Below are 15,253 nucleotides of genomic sequence, written 5' to 3'. Positions count from 1 at the left end.
TCTATCACATCTCACAATGTCTGAAATATACTGAACCAAATTAAAAACTTCACAATCCTAAAATGTTAACATTTTGACCAGTTATCATTGTGGGCCCTTATTGTGTATTTAAACAGTAATGGCCACGTATTGTCTTCAGATAACACCCATTTTTATGCAGGTGAATCGATCAAAATCATGTGCACAGCACTATAGTGGCAAAAGTGGTTTTTCACGTGCAACTGGTCACGTGGCCATAATACCGCACATGTTTTCAGCCATACTTGTTAGCAGTCATTAACAAAAAAAGAAAAACACAAGAAAACAAAAGTCTTTACGGCCATTTGTCATGCCACGCCTTTCAAATGTGCAACGGGAACGTGCCATCGGCATGTTGCAGACGGGAACGTCCGTAGCTGAAGTCGCAAGGATGTTGGGTTGTAGTCGACGGACTGTTTATGATTTACAGACGCGTCTACAGCAAACAGGTACCACCGCTGATCGCCCTTGGCCAGGTCAACCACGTGTGACGTCACATGCAGAGGATCGTCAGATTGTCTTACGTCAAGAGCAAACAAACGATCCCTTGAGACGTGTACTCCGAAACCTGTGTGTTTGGAGATCTGATCTGATGATCCGTCTGTGTAGATGTGGCACCAATTTGGCCAAGTCTCGTTAATGTATGCGAGTGAGGTGGTTTTAGCTATGTTGGGGTCTGTTTGCTTGTTTAGTATGTTGGATAGTAATGTATGGAGTTTAGGGGTGAAGAAGTTTGAGGGTTTGGTGTTTTGTTTATGATTTTTGAGTTGGTGCTCTTTTAGATAATGAGGAACTCTTTGTGAGATTGGGGTGAGGTCTGATATTGGATGGAGTTTAGTTTTTTATTTAGCGAATTGTTTCGGGTGTTGTAAATGGCGCAGCCATAGTCTATTTTTGATCAAATTAGCGATATGTATAGTGATAGCAGATTTGGTTTAGCGGTTCCCCAGTTGGAGCCCGTGAGACATCTCAGAGTATTTAGGTGAGATGCTCATCAAAGATTAGTCCTAGGAATTTGATTTGTTTTTGAAATTTGATTGGGTTGTTGTTTAGGTGGAGTTTAGGGAAGGCAGGTTTCATATTTTTATGTTTAAATACTATTCCAGTAGTTTTTTCTGGGTTTAGGGAGAAGCCCCATTTGTCAGACCATAGTTGGATTTTATTTAGGGATTTTTGTAGTAAGTCTTGGGTGATTTTTATACTTTTGGTGAAGATCCAGAGGGCTCCATCATCCGCGAATTTAGATGTGTTTAGTTTAGGGGATAGGCCCTCGAATAGATCATTTATCATTATATTGAAGAGTGTGGGGCTGAGGATACTGCCCTGGGGAGTGCCATTTTCTAGGGGACATTGGTCCGATAGCGTTTGGTCTATACCCACGGTTATTTTACGATTGGTTAGGAAGTCCTGGATGTTATTTATTATTTGACCTTTGAGTCCTATTTTTTGTAATTTTTGTATTAGCCAGTTGTGCCATACCATGTTGAATGCTTTGGTGAAGTCTAGAAAGTTGCCTGTCGTATATTGTTTGTTGAGTTGGCCTGTTTTAATGTCCTGCTCTAATTGGGCGAGGTGATCTAAGGTTGAGCGGCCAGGAGTGAAACCGCTTTGATCCTGGTTTATTATGTCATTTTGAGTTAGTCTGTTTTTAGCCATAGATTCCATTACTTTACATAAGTTTGAAGTTAAGGAAATTGGCCTATAGGAGTTGGCCTGATTAGCTGGTTTATTTAGTTTAGGGATTGGTATACAGGGTTAGAAACTAACAGTTTTCGGCCACTAGTCCTTATAATGAATGATAACATTTAGCAAAACCCTTAAAAAGGGCAAATGTCTACTAGTCCTTATGATACCTTTACCATTGGGCAGTTTGGCAAGGACTATAGGACTAGTGCCAATTTCTAACGCTGGTATAACTAAGGCCTGTTTCCAGGGCGTAGGTACCTGTCTGTTTTGATAGATGAGATTGTATAGTTTAAGTAGGGCTTGGAGTAGTTTAGGGGGGAGTTTTTTATTATTTGGTAGGAGGTTAGGTCCAATCCTGGGGCTGTGCCCTTTTTCCTGTTTTGGATGACGTAGAGTAGCTCCTCCATTGTGTATGTGAGGTTTTTTTCTAGGTTATCATTATTTAGTTCTTTGGTGATTTTATTTTCTGTTTTTAGTTTATCTTGAAATTTTTGGTTGAAGTTGCTGTTACTGCTAACGGTCAAAAAGTGGTTGGCGAGGTTATTTGCTTTTTCGGTGGGGTTTGTTGAGTTATTTATGTTGTTTGTTTTTTTATGACGTTTTATGCCTCTAATGGCGTGGATTTTGCGCCAGACCGTTCTTGCATCTGTATGGTTATTTATTTCCTCACAGAATTTTTTACAGTCTCTTGTTTTAGCTATTTTGATTAGACTTTGAACTTGGTGGTTTAGTTTGTGAGCTATTTTTAGATGTTTATAGTCGCGTTTGGCTTTATTGAATGCGGATTTACGTTTTCGTCTAGTTTGTTCTATTTCTTCGTTCCACCATGGTACCAAGGGTTTGCCTGTTTTAATTGTTTTGAATGGGATTGAGGTTTTAGGTGCATTTATTATATGGTCTGGGTCTCCTATGACTCCGGCTCTTTGCTGACTAGTTCCCCCAAGAAAACCAGCACGCCATTTGGAAGGTTTGGTTCATTCGAACAGAACCATAATAATACCATAATTCTAGGATGGGTCGTAGTGAGGATATTCGTGAACGATCATACAGTCAAACTCTCAGACTTTTCTCAATATATGCTACAAGACTGAATTCAAGATTAAAGGGTCTAAATGATCAGAAACAACAATTCTGTATGTATTCATTCTTGATGGAAGCCTGGTTATGTCCATTTAGGTTTCAGTGTCTTTCATTACGGATATAAACAACTTTGGTAATTAACAACGGACATTTTCAAAAGAAAAAATGTGAAAGATTGCTAAACAGCCCTAACATACCTCAAATTGACATCACTCATTATGGGACATCATTATTATTTCTTAATAATTGGCAAGATTCTACTAACATACTACCACCCAAGAGTAAGTACACATAAATTCAATTCATATCGTTGAAAGGTGCAATCACACAGACAGCTTATTTATACTTCGGGTGTTATGATGTGTTAATGGTTTAAATCTAACTTATGAAAGTTTGAAACAAGAAGTAATTGGAAAATTTTAATACTTGAATTTGAAAGCTCAAGAAGCTCAAGAAATTTTATTGTTTTTACAGTACAATTATTAGTAATATCTAGATTAAGTGAAAGAGAGACTTACGAAAATATGAATTACTGTGATTAAAGTATTGCTCAATGAACATACTGTTCATGTGCTCAAAACTCTGAATATATTTGTTTCACTATGACCACTAGAAAACATACATCCTCGTCTCAGCTTGTATTGCACTTGGCTGTCTTACTTAGACCTTTGCTCAAAATATACTTGTATGGCCAGTCCATGAAATACAACTTTTTCTTTCATATTGTTTTATGAATGCGACTTTAGAAGTGTATTTACACCAAGGTATATACATATATATTCAAGGATATTTGTGATAGTTTATTTCCAGTACAGTTTCCCATTTCATCCAATTCTACAAAAGGAAAAGTTTGAAATAGATAATGATTTGTAGATCAAAGAAAGTAATAAAAGGAAAAATAGATTCTTGGTTTTGAACTTCAAAAATCTAACTAATAATATCTTCAATATAAATGGTTTTCAGTAATTATATCTTTCCTTTTTATCATGTTTATCCCCTGCAGGGCCAGAATGGCCGAAGGGGGATTATGTCGTGGCGCAGTCTGTCCGTCCCACAGAAGGTACTAAGCTTGTGAAATCAACTCCTCCTACAGTTTCCAGAGAATATCCCTGAAACTCTACACACAAGATGTTGACATGTTGATGATACGCATATTGCAGTCCCGTTTCGTTTCGACTAATTTTGACAGAGTTACTGCCCCTGTTTTACGGAGCTTCATTTGCATAATTGTGAGAGAGGGTACTAAGCTTGTGAAATCAACTCTTCCTACAGTTTCAAGAGAATTTCCCTGACACTCTACACACAAGATGTCAACATGTTGATGATACGCATATCGCAGTCCCGTTTCAATTCGCTTAATTTTGACAGAGTTACTGCCCCTGTTTTACAGAGCTTCATTTGGCTCGTTAAAAAAATTCATGCGGGGGATGTTGCGCTCTCAGAGCACTCTTGTTTCTTTTGGCCTAGCTAAAGAGAGAACATATACTATTTAAGATTGCAAAAAAAAGAACTACAAGAATGCATTCATTTTGCTCTTAGACAAGATTAAAAAAAATAAATTCTATTTCTTCCTTAGGATACAAAACAAAGTAAGTATTACTAAATACAGGTCACATGTCACTGATCGAAGTATTTGGTAATTTAGATAATGCAGAGTGAAAAAAACGATGAAAACTATTCAAAACATCAAAATGAAATCACAGTTACATTGAAAACATTTTGTAATTCAGAAATTGAATATCTGTTTATTGTGTGTAGATTACTTTTACTATTTATGTTATTGATTGAACCATTTGAGACTGGAATATGTGAGGCTAAAATATTTTAAAGGCTGTTTAATATTGGATCCATTTTGACAGCTTTCTTTTTGTAAAAGATTCCATTCCCTTACTTAACTTTTTGTGACCGAAAAGTGTGGGAGGGGAATGTTGTAAGGATAATGTGGATCACGATCATGAGGAACGAGTCAGTCATAGGCAATGCTAGTGACGCCACATGGATGAATCATCTTTTGAATCATTACTGAATGAATGTAGTGAGTGAAAGGGGTTTGGGTGGAAGTTCCAGGAGTTTCATGTAGCCCAAATACTTGACACTAAACTATTTCATCCATCTCTCGATGTTTTTGTTTGATAATTATTGTTAATGCAACAGAAAATTTAAAAGCAATACCTGACAAGTGGATTTATCATATAATGGGTAGGTTTCTTGGCAGGATAAAGCCAACAGATAAAAAACGATATCCGTGGGGGTCATATGCGGATAGAGATGCAAATATCAAAGGTCAAGTAGGGACTACTTTTACTGTTTTGTACGTTAGTTAACAATATATCCAGAAGTCAACCAATTTGGTTTGACCATGAATGTACTCAACTGAAAAAGGAAAAATATAGGTATCTTAATTTATTTAAGCAGTTCAAATGTAATGAAAATTTGCAAAAATATGTTTCATCCAAAAGAAAATTCAAAATATGCTGTGGTCAGAAAAAGAAACAATTTGATGGTAAAATAGTTGAAGATTTGAAAGATGCTGCAAAACATGGAAATTGTAAAGCATTTTGGAACACCCTTAATCGGGTTTTAAGTAGCAAACACTCTAAATGTGCAATATCTCCTGATGCTCTTCAGTTATATTTTAAAGATTTGTTAAACTCTAACACAACACAAGTGAATGAAGATTTTAATGTACTTGTAAATGAATTCATTGACAGTCACTCTTGTGATAATTGTGATAGCTTACCCATTACAGATGAGTTGTTATCAGACATTATTACTGATGAAGAAGTAGCTGAAGCGTTAAAAAGATTAAAACTCGGGAAATCTCTTGGTGAAGATGGAATCCCTCCAGAATTTTTTAAACTTTCAGAAACAATTCTTATTAAATACTTGAGACCTTTATTAAATAAAATATTAGATACCGGTATATTTCCTGAAGCATGGAACATTGGACTTATAATACCGTATTCGACGTAATAAGCGCCCAGGGCGCTCTCAAAATTAGAAATAGGGGGCTCTTATTAGAATATTACTTTGGTGGTTGAAAGATAAATTTCGTGGTTTATGCTGACAGTCTGAACTGTTTATATACGACAGATACATTTTTCCAGAATATAAATGCCCATACTTAAGGGTGCATATAACACACGAGTGCGTATTATACACGAATAAATAAGTCTTGTGTACATTGATAAATCAGAAGGGGGGCTAATTGGGATTGTTCACTAGCCATTATATTAGCAAATTTCGCTGTGGGCGCTTATTACGTCGAATACGGTACCTATACATAAATCTGGTGTTACCTCTGACCCCAACAATTATAGAGGAATATCCCTGCTAAATACTACTGGGAAATTATTCACGTCAATACTTGAAAAAAGACTACGATCATGGATGGATATAAACGATTTAATACATGAAGCAGAATCTGGATTCAGATCCAACTATTTAGTAACAGACAACATTTTCACACTCCAGGCCCTTGTACTAAATATTTAACAAAGCGAGGGGGGCGATTTTATTGTGCTTTCATTGATTTCAAGAAAGCCTTTGACTTTGTTGATAGGAAAAAATTATTATATATGCTCTTACAAAAAGGTTGCCAAGGCTTGTGTAAAAACAGACAAAGGTAGAACAGATTTGTTTACAACTAGCTCCGGTGTAAGACAAGGCCCACTTCTGTTTATCTTCTTTATTAATGAGCTTGTAACTGACATTTATAAAACGTGCTGTCATGGTGTGTTTGTTTCAGAAAGTATTGAAGATATTATGCTACTACTTTTTGCCGACGATGTGACTATGTTCTCATATACAGTTATTGGTCTACAAAGACAATTAGATATCTTAAGAAAATTTTGCATTACCTTTGGCCTAAGTGTGAATCTTGATAAAACAAAAATAATTGTATTCCGAAACGGTGGTATTATACGAGAAAATGAAAAATGGTTCTATGGTTCTATAAATGTAAAACTTGTCACTTACTACAAGTATCTTGGAGTAATTTTCTCCTCAAGGCTAATCTGGTCAACGGCCTGTAAAAGCCTAGCATCACAGGCTTCTATAGCCACTAGAGCCATTTATCATGCTTTCAAAAGAAATAGCTATATAACATTCGAAACAGCTTGTACAATGTTTGATTGTAAGATTGCTCCTATATTACTTTATGGGGCTGAAATCTGGGGGGCAAAATATTATGAATGTATAGAAAAAGTACATACGTCCTACTTTAAAAATTATCTTTGCATCGGAAAATATGCTTCTAATAAAGCTATTCTTGGTGAAACTGGGCGATTAAATATGTTCGTGTTTAGCAAAATAAAGGTACTTAAATACTGGTTGAGATTGCTACGTGTGAACCCATGTCGATATCCAAAACAATGTTACAATCTACTTTAAACAGTTAAATGATAATGATAAACACACCTGGGTGTCTGATGTAAGATATATTTTGTTTTCTTCAGGCTTCTCATTTGTATGGATCTCTCAACATATTGGCAACGAAAATCTATTTTTACTAAAAATAAAACAAAGGCTGATTGATATGTATTCACAAGAGTGGCATGACTCTATTTCTTCATCAAAATATGTCACATTATGCAAATTTGAAATAATTTTTACAGCCAGAATTTTACATCAATTATCTTATGGATAAATCACTCAGGAGAGCATATTGTAAATTCAGAATATCGCTACACGGTTTTAAGATTAACATGCTACGAAAGTTAAAACATACAAATGAAGACTTGAGTCTATATCTATGTACCCACTGTAAAGGGAGGCAATTAGAGGATGAATTTCATGTTTTGTTTATATGTTCAAAATATTCTTCTGTCAGAAGCCACTATTTGCCTTGGTTATCCAATGTCCATCATGATAATCACAGTTTATGTAATCTACTCAACTCTAAAAATATCAACATTGTAAAGGCTTTGTCCTTATACTTAAATCATGTATTTAATGTGAAATAAGACTACCTGTATTTATTTTCCTGACACCACGTGACGCAGCAATTATTGTAATTGCAATTGTACTCTAGGCCACATGGCCCAAAATACTGAATAAAGAATCTTGAATCTTACTTTCACTGTTTATAAATAAACATGGCGTCGCCCTCGTCATTGGGCGATCGAGTCAGAATTAACCATCGGGAATCTGGATAAATTACAGGGATAATTGCTATCATTATCAAAAGAACAGTCTAATATACTGAAAATCAGTGTCTAAATGTGACGTAGCTAAGGCATTTTATAAGTTTTGGCAACTTTGGAGATATAAATTTCGAAACAATTTTGCCAAGCGGGATCAGTAGCCATATCTGTGCTTGTAGACCTCTGCGGCTTGAAACCTTCTCAACAAATTAAAATAGTTGGATTTGGCCGAAATATGTTTGAATTGTTACCTTGTTTCGTTTTGTCGCTGTGTGTACATCTGACTACACTTCTTAACGTTATGACATGACAGACCGACTGTCAACAACGTCTGATCGTTGCTGTGACGTCTCATAGACTAGGGTTAGAGTAGCTTCCCTTCAACAAAGGGCAGTTACTCTAGCGGACAGACCGATGGATTGCCGCGAAAGGCAATTAAAAAACAATTTTTGTTTTGCTTCGCCACTGTATAAGAAACAGATTTCAGTTGGAACTATATGGGCTACTGTCACTGTCCGACTGACACATCACTTACCCTGTGACGTAATAAATATTAATGCGCCCATTCCAGGAAAACTCGCAATGTTTCGGTAATGTTTGTGACAAAGGGAAAGCGATTTTGAATCACAGAATTAAAGAATGACATTATATGATAAAGAGGTTATCACGCTTGTGTGTTTGGGGATGGTAAATATATCATATCATAATATTTTATTTTCAATTTTGACTTAATTCACCAGGCTAAAGGCATTATTTGTAAATGGGATTTAATATCCATGTAATGTTTATTATTTTTTAGATTTAGTTATTTTCTTTATTGGGCACAGGAACACAGTTTATAAGGTATGAATTTTTGGCACACACATTCAAATGTTTCCAGTCTGAACACTATCTACCTTGGGACATCATTTGCAAAAAATCAATCAGTCAAGTAACGTCTTTGGCATGACTAAAGAAATCTGCACAAAGCTTAGCAATATGGGCTTAGCTGTCTGGCTAACAATCTGAAGTTCACGATTTCAAGTTTGATGGATTCTCACACAAACTGGTTGCTTGTCTTAGTTACGTGTGACCTACGGCAGAGATTGTCCTCATGAGAGGTTGTGGTGGTCAATTCTAAAGGCTCTGAAGGTGTGCTGAATTCTGAATTATTTGTATTCATGATATGTATCATATTCACCACCTTGTGTATTTGTTACAGCCCTTATTACAGTAGAAATGCCTTTATGTTCCTCATTATGTCAGAGAGTGGCAAGGTACTTTAGATGGTATTAGGTGCATGTAGTTCACCAAACTGAAGGTAATGGTATCACACTGGAAATGCTGTGATTTCTGGGGCCTTCTAGAAATGGTGGTGGTGGGCTGACTCACCAGAAAACCCACCACACTCATATTGTGTCAAGTGCCAATGGTGCTCTCAGGCAAACACTTATATATGTATCTACAAAAATTGAAATAATATTTTCTGATTCTCTTTTCAGGAGTAGGTCAAGGTCACCTTTTCAAAGGCTGCATCCGTTTAAAAGATCACGATCCACCGACACTCGAGCAAAATCTGGTGGACGTTTTGATCATTCTCACGTGTCTCAAAGGTTCCTCTCAAGCAGAAAGTTCTCATCATCACCTCACAGGTCACCTAGAGACCACAGAGAAAGATCGAAACATGGACATAGCCCTCATGTTTCAAACAGAGATAAGTCAAGGTCAGAATATGTGAGAGGCTGCTAATTGTGGCCCTATTGGCCATGGTGGGTTGAAAGTGTGTTGAGATTCCTTAGAAGTGTCAGAAATCACCCTCACATTTTCCTCACTTAAATAGAGATTTACATGCAGACCTGATGTGCAAACGTCATTTGTGAATTCTTTAATGGAAGTTTTCTTCCTTCCTACTGTCCCAGGTTAAGAATGGATTGGTTGTCTTGTGACTGTGGTGTCGTGTACCATAGCCACAGCTTGCCATGTTCTCTTCGGGACTTTCTGGTCATACACCAGTGCATTGGTGGATTGCGATTTTTTACTTCCCAATACAAGTATCGATTACAGTCACACAGTGACTTGTGATGTAAACCCAACTTATTCCCACACTCTTATGCCAGTGACTTGTGATGTAATACCCAACTCATTCCTCTCTCTTATGCCAGTGACTTGTGATGTTAGACCCTCATTCCCTCACTCTTATGCCAGTGACATGTGATGTAAACCCAACTCATTCCCTCACTATTATGCCAGTGACATGTGATGTTAGACCCTCATTCCCTCACTCTTATGCCAGTGACATGTGATGTTAGACCCTCATTCCCTCACTATTATGCCAGTGACATGTGATGTTAGACCCTCATTCCCTCACTCTTATGACAGTGACATGTGATGTTAGACCCTCATTCCCTCACTCTTATGCCAGTGACTTGTGATGTTAGACCCTCATTCCCTCACTCTTATGCCAGTGACATGTGATGTTAGACCCTCATTTCCTCACTCTTATGCCAGTGACTTGTGATGTTAGACCCTCATTCCCTCACTCTTATGCCAGTGACATGTGATGTTAGACCCTCATTTCCTCACTCTTATGCCAGTGACATGTGATGTTAGACCCTCATTCCCTCACTCTTATGCCAGTGACATGTGATGTTAGACCCTCATTCCCTCACTCTTATGCCAGTGACTTGTGATGTTACTGTTAGACCCTCATTCCCTCACTCTTATGCCAGTGACATGTGATGTTAGACCCTCATTTCCTCACTCTTATGCCAGTGTCTTGTGATGTTAGACCCTCATTCCCTCACTCTTATGCCAGTGACATGTGATGTTAGACCCTCATTTCCTCACTCTTATGCCAGTGACTTGTGATGTTAGACCCTCATTCCCTCACTATTATGCCAGTGACATGTGATGTTAGACCCTCATTTCCTCACTATTATGCCAGTGACATGTGATGTTAGACCCTCATTTCCTCACTCTTATGCCAGTGACTTGTGATGTTAGACCCTCATTCCCTCAGTCTTATGCCAGTGACATGTGATGTAAACCCAACTCATTCCCTCAGTCTTATGCCGCACTTTAACTTCAACTTTATTTGATGCAAATATTTCAGCAATACTTTCATACGGGGCTGACATTTGGGGGTTCAGTGACATGGAACCACTAGAAAAAGTTCCATTGTATGCCTGTTAGTGTCTTTTTTCAGGTTTGGCATAGTGATTGATTTGAAAGCCCCAAATGGCTTATTATTCTCAGTTTAAAACATCCATTTTATGTGAGAACTATTTGAGTAGTAATACTGTAAGTAGATTCAGGACCAAAATTGACTGATTTTTTTACTTATCCTGCATTACTCCTTTATATATATTTTCACTGCTTACCTTATGACAACTAGAAGGACAGCGCAACAGCAATGGTCCTGGGTGAAGAAATAAAGTTGTTGTTCTGTAGTCCCACTTTTACTGACCACTGCTGCTGTCCTGTGACCTTGATGACACCTATGGTCACCTTCTTGACATCACTGTTTGTCGCACTACAGCAAGGACGTGTCCCAGCGGAGCTCTCCTTTTGGATTAATTTAGACCTTCAGTTTTCGCCTACGATTCTAAAATTGATCTGCCATGGGTGATGTATTCTTTTCATATTACTTTCACCATATTTTGTAGTTTTATGTGAATTAATTAGGCGTAAAAAGATTCTATCTTTTTTCCCGCCACATATTTGTTCTTCGCCGCCATTTTGAATTCTGTTGCAATTGTTTGCCTGCCAAGGTAGTCAAATTGTTTACAATTCTTAGCTACGTATAACATATTCTTGTGTTCTTAAATATTACTAGCTTTGGTGTAACAGTGTGTTGCGTATAAATAAATTATTGTATACACTTTCAACTCATTAAAAATATGTTTGCCGATAGATTAATATCAATTCTACGGCTATCTTCCAGTCCCGCTTCATCAACAATTCTTCATTTGCGTAACCTATGTTTGCACATTGTACTAACTGTCGTGGAAAATATCTTACAAAGATTATCATTCACGTTGGTTGGCTTGCACGCAGATGTGCCGCCAAACTCTAATGTAAATAGCCTTGGTTTACATTGAATTGCGTATATAAAAATATTGTATACACTTTCAACTCATAGTTTTGCCGATAGAATATTGTTCAATTCTACGGTATTCTTCCAGTACCATTTCATCAACAATGGTTTAATTGCATAACTTATACTTGCGTGTTGTATTGTCGTGGGAAAACATCGCCCAAAGATCTTTATACATGTTCTTCGGCATGCACGCAGATGAGCTTGCCAAATTCTAAATGTAATATATGTGTAAATCTCTCTCCAACGAGTTTAACAATATAAAGGCAGGTTACTCACAATCATATTTCGCAGCATGGTTCGGTCATTACCACCCAGCCGTTATCATCGGTGGGTGATATGACGCCCGTAACTGTGACTGCAGAAGTGCACCCTCCACCGAAATCAACAATACCAGAGGATTTTGTGAGTATCGTAACTGCTCTCAAGACGCTTTGATGCGGGTAGCGCAGGCACAAGCCATGATCCAGTCAATACCAATGAGCTTCGTGTATCAGTTACCTGTGCGGAGTGCAGCGCCTGACTGCAACCCAAGCGCGTGTACAATGTTACGCAGGCGTTGCATGATCAGCTTAGCGCTGTTCCAACATACCCAGCGCAGCAGATGCATGCTCAGACGTCAACACCGTTCCAGAACGCTAATTGGACAATGGTCCTTACTCCAACAATGATCCAATCATCACTGATGAGCATTGTCTAATAGATCTGCGCCGAGCGCAGCATCTGCCTACTAATCTGCCTCTACAATGACATCACCCCAAGGGCTTAAAGTGTACTCGGTTATGCAACCAGCACATGATGAGCTTAGCACTGTCCCAACAACTTTGGCACAAGTGTTAGCGCCTACACCTGCGCCTAATGTATACCAAACACCTAATGTGCTTTCTGGTACAGCATACATCGCTGGACAGCACGAATTCACCAGCGCGTACAGGAACATCAGCACATGACACCTTATCCAGGCCGGTCATCAAAGCCTTCTAATAGAGGAGGCACTACACACTGGAGCAGATCGCTGGCTTAGCGCAAGTACCCGATTGGGTAGCAGATCATCTCGTGTCAGTGGCACCCTCCCGTGGTAACGGGGTTAATAAGAGGGACACCATGAGGTCATTGGAGGAAGACTTCTCCAAACTTACATTTGCTCTGTCATTTCAGTCACCAACATCATCAATGCTTGCAGTGGATCAGGATCTATCAGAGGATAACCCTTTCCGATTAGATCACCTCCAAACTATGGTGATTTTCCTACAGCGTCAGTTTGACCACATGAAAATTCTTCTTGAGGCCGGTCTGGTGGAGATTACCGTCACAAGCAGACTTTAGCATTTTTCCAACTGGGACTTTGATTTCAAGCGCAGGCTGCTAAGCCAACCTTGGTCATCTACTCCCCTGTTCAATAAACAGATCGCAGACATGCACGCCAAGTTCCCAAGATGCTTGGAATGACACTGCGCTCAAGACTCTAGAGCACGTCTCTTTTAGTCTATCCCAGCAGGCTGGCAGGTCAGGCAATTATAAGCCTAGATGCGCGTCTCTCAAGGAAGACCAGTATTCCCTTCGTGGGAAAGGGCGTGGCAGAGGCAAGTCTCAAGGATGATTATGTACTCATTGTACTACATCACTGTTTCCGTCTACACGTAGAGGTAACCCCACCATTGACCACAGTTCAACATAGACATACTGTTGGTGAGAAAAGTTGTAGAGATGGCTCACAACCCAGACTTAACACTGAAGTTTTATCCTCACATCTGCCTGGTACCCATGAAGGACTCAGACGAGATGAGAATGATCCACAATCACTCGTGTTCAACGAACATTATCTGAAACGTCCACATTATTGATGCCTCACCACATTGACACTGCCAAGAATCAAGATCAATGCGTTCTATCCTTGATCAGTCTCGACTATCCATCCCTCTGACGGCAGACTCCTTAGGTTCCAGTTCATTGGGGTTCACTACCAATGGGTAGTGTTTCCATTTGGCATTTCAGTGATCCCATGGCTATTTACAGGAGTAATGAAGCCAATAACTGCGTATCTACACCTCACGAACACTTGGTTCGATTCGTAGATAGAGGACGGTCTACTGTATCATCAACACACGCCAATGTTAGTACGCCACCAGGAATTCACCATGCAGACGGCTACTATATCAACTGGGATGGATAACCATTCCAGTTACTGCTTCAGAAGTTCGGGCAACCAAACATCGACCTGTTTGCTACTTGCCTAAACCACCAACTCATGACGTATGTCTCCCCGTTACCGGATCCGCAGACTTGGGCGGTGGACGCGTTCAGCATCCCTTGGGAAGGGCTAAAAGCATACACTTTTCCACCACCAGTGTTACTTCCCAGGGTACTACAAAAGATCAAGGAGACAAGGAGACTTGCTCTGCCTTTGGTTGCGTCCTGGTGGCCTGCGGGTGGTTCGTCGAGCTCAGAAAAATCTAGCAGAAGACGATCTACTACCCCTCCCACAGTGGTCCAACCTACTCATCCACCTCACAGCAAATTCCCAATAGCAGACAGGTTTCGTCTGCACGCTTGGTTCGTTTTTAAAAGGCGTTAAAGTGCGAAGGGTTATTCGGCGCAGGCAGCTAAAGCTTTAGTTCATTGTTCCTCTCCCAGAGGACTGTACAATGACAAGTGGGGATCATTTGAGACTTTTTGCAAGGAAAAAGAATCAAGACCCTACGATTGCGTCACAACAATTCCTCGCGGAATACCTCCTACATTTGTGTACCCAAAGACACTTGGAAGGTAGCACCATTACTACGTATTTGGTTGCACTTAACTCAATGTTGGCCGTTCCAGCAAATACAGGCCCTACTATGCTCATTCAGGCTTGAGGATCAGAAGGCCAAGTTCCGCCCACCTGCTTGAGACTTAAACTTGGTACTTCGAGGTTTGCAAGGGCCCTCTTTCGAGACCCTCTATGCATCATCATTTTATGACCTCACCAAGGATACAATGGTTTCTCTTGGCATTAGCCACGGCGGCATGGTTGAGCAAACTACATGTGATCAACATCACCCATGTCCGCTTTGAGCATGGGGCGCACAGAGCGGTACATCTCGGGTTATTCTGGTATTTTTTTGCAAAAATCAACCACCAGGCCAACCCGGTCTTTCCTTCACCATCCCACCAATATCGACTGAAGGTGAATTTCTCCTGGGCTCAGTGCAAGCAGTTCGAGTTTTCATCTGCCGCTCCAAGACTAGGCATGGTTTGAGGAAGCGGTTAT

Source organism: Haliotis rufescens, unplaced genomic scaffold (assembly GCF_023055435.1).
Source record: "Haliotis rufescens isolate VD_foot unplaced genomic scaffold, xgHalRufe1.0.p SCAF_1, whole genome shotgun sequence".
NCBI classification, from domain to species: Eukaryota; Metazoa; Mollusca; class Gastropoda; order Lepetellida; family Haliotidae; genus Haliotis; species Haliotis rufescens.
Note: the sequence above shows the minus strand (reverse complement) of the source record.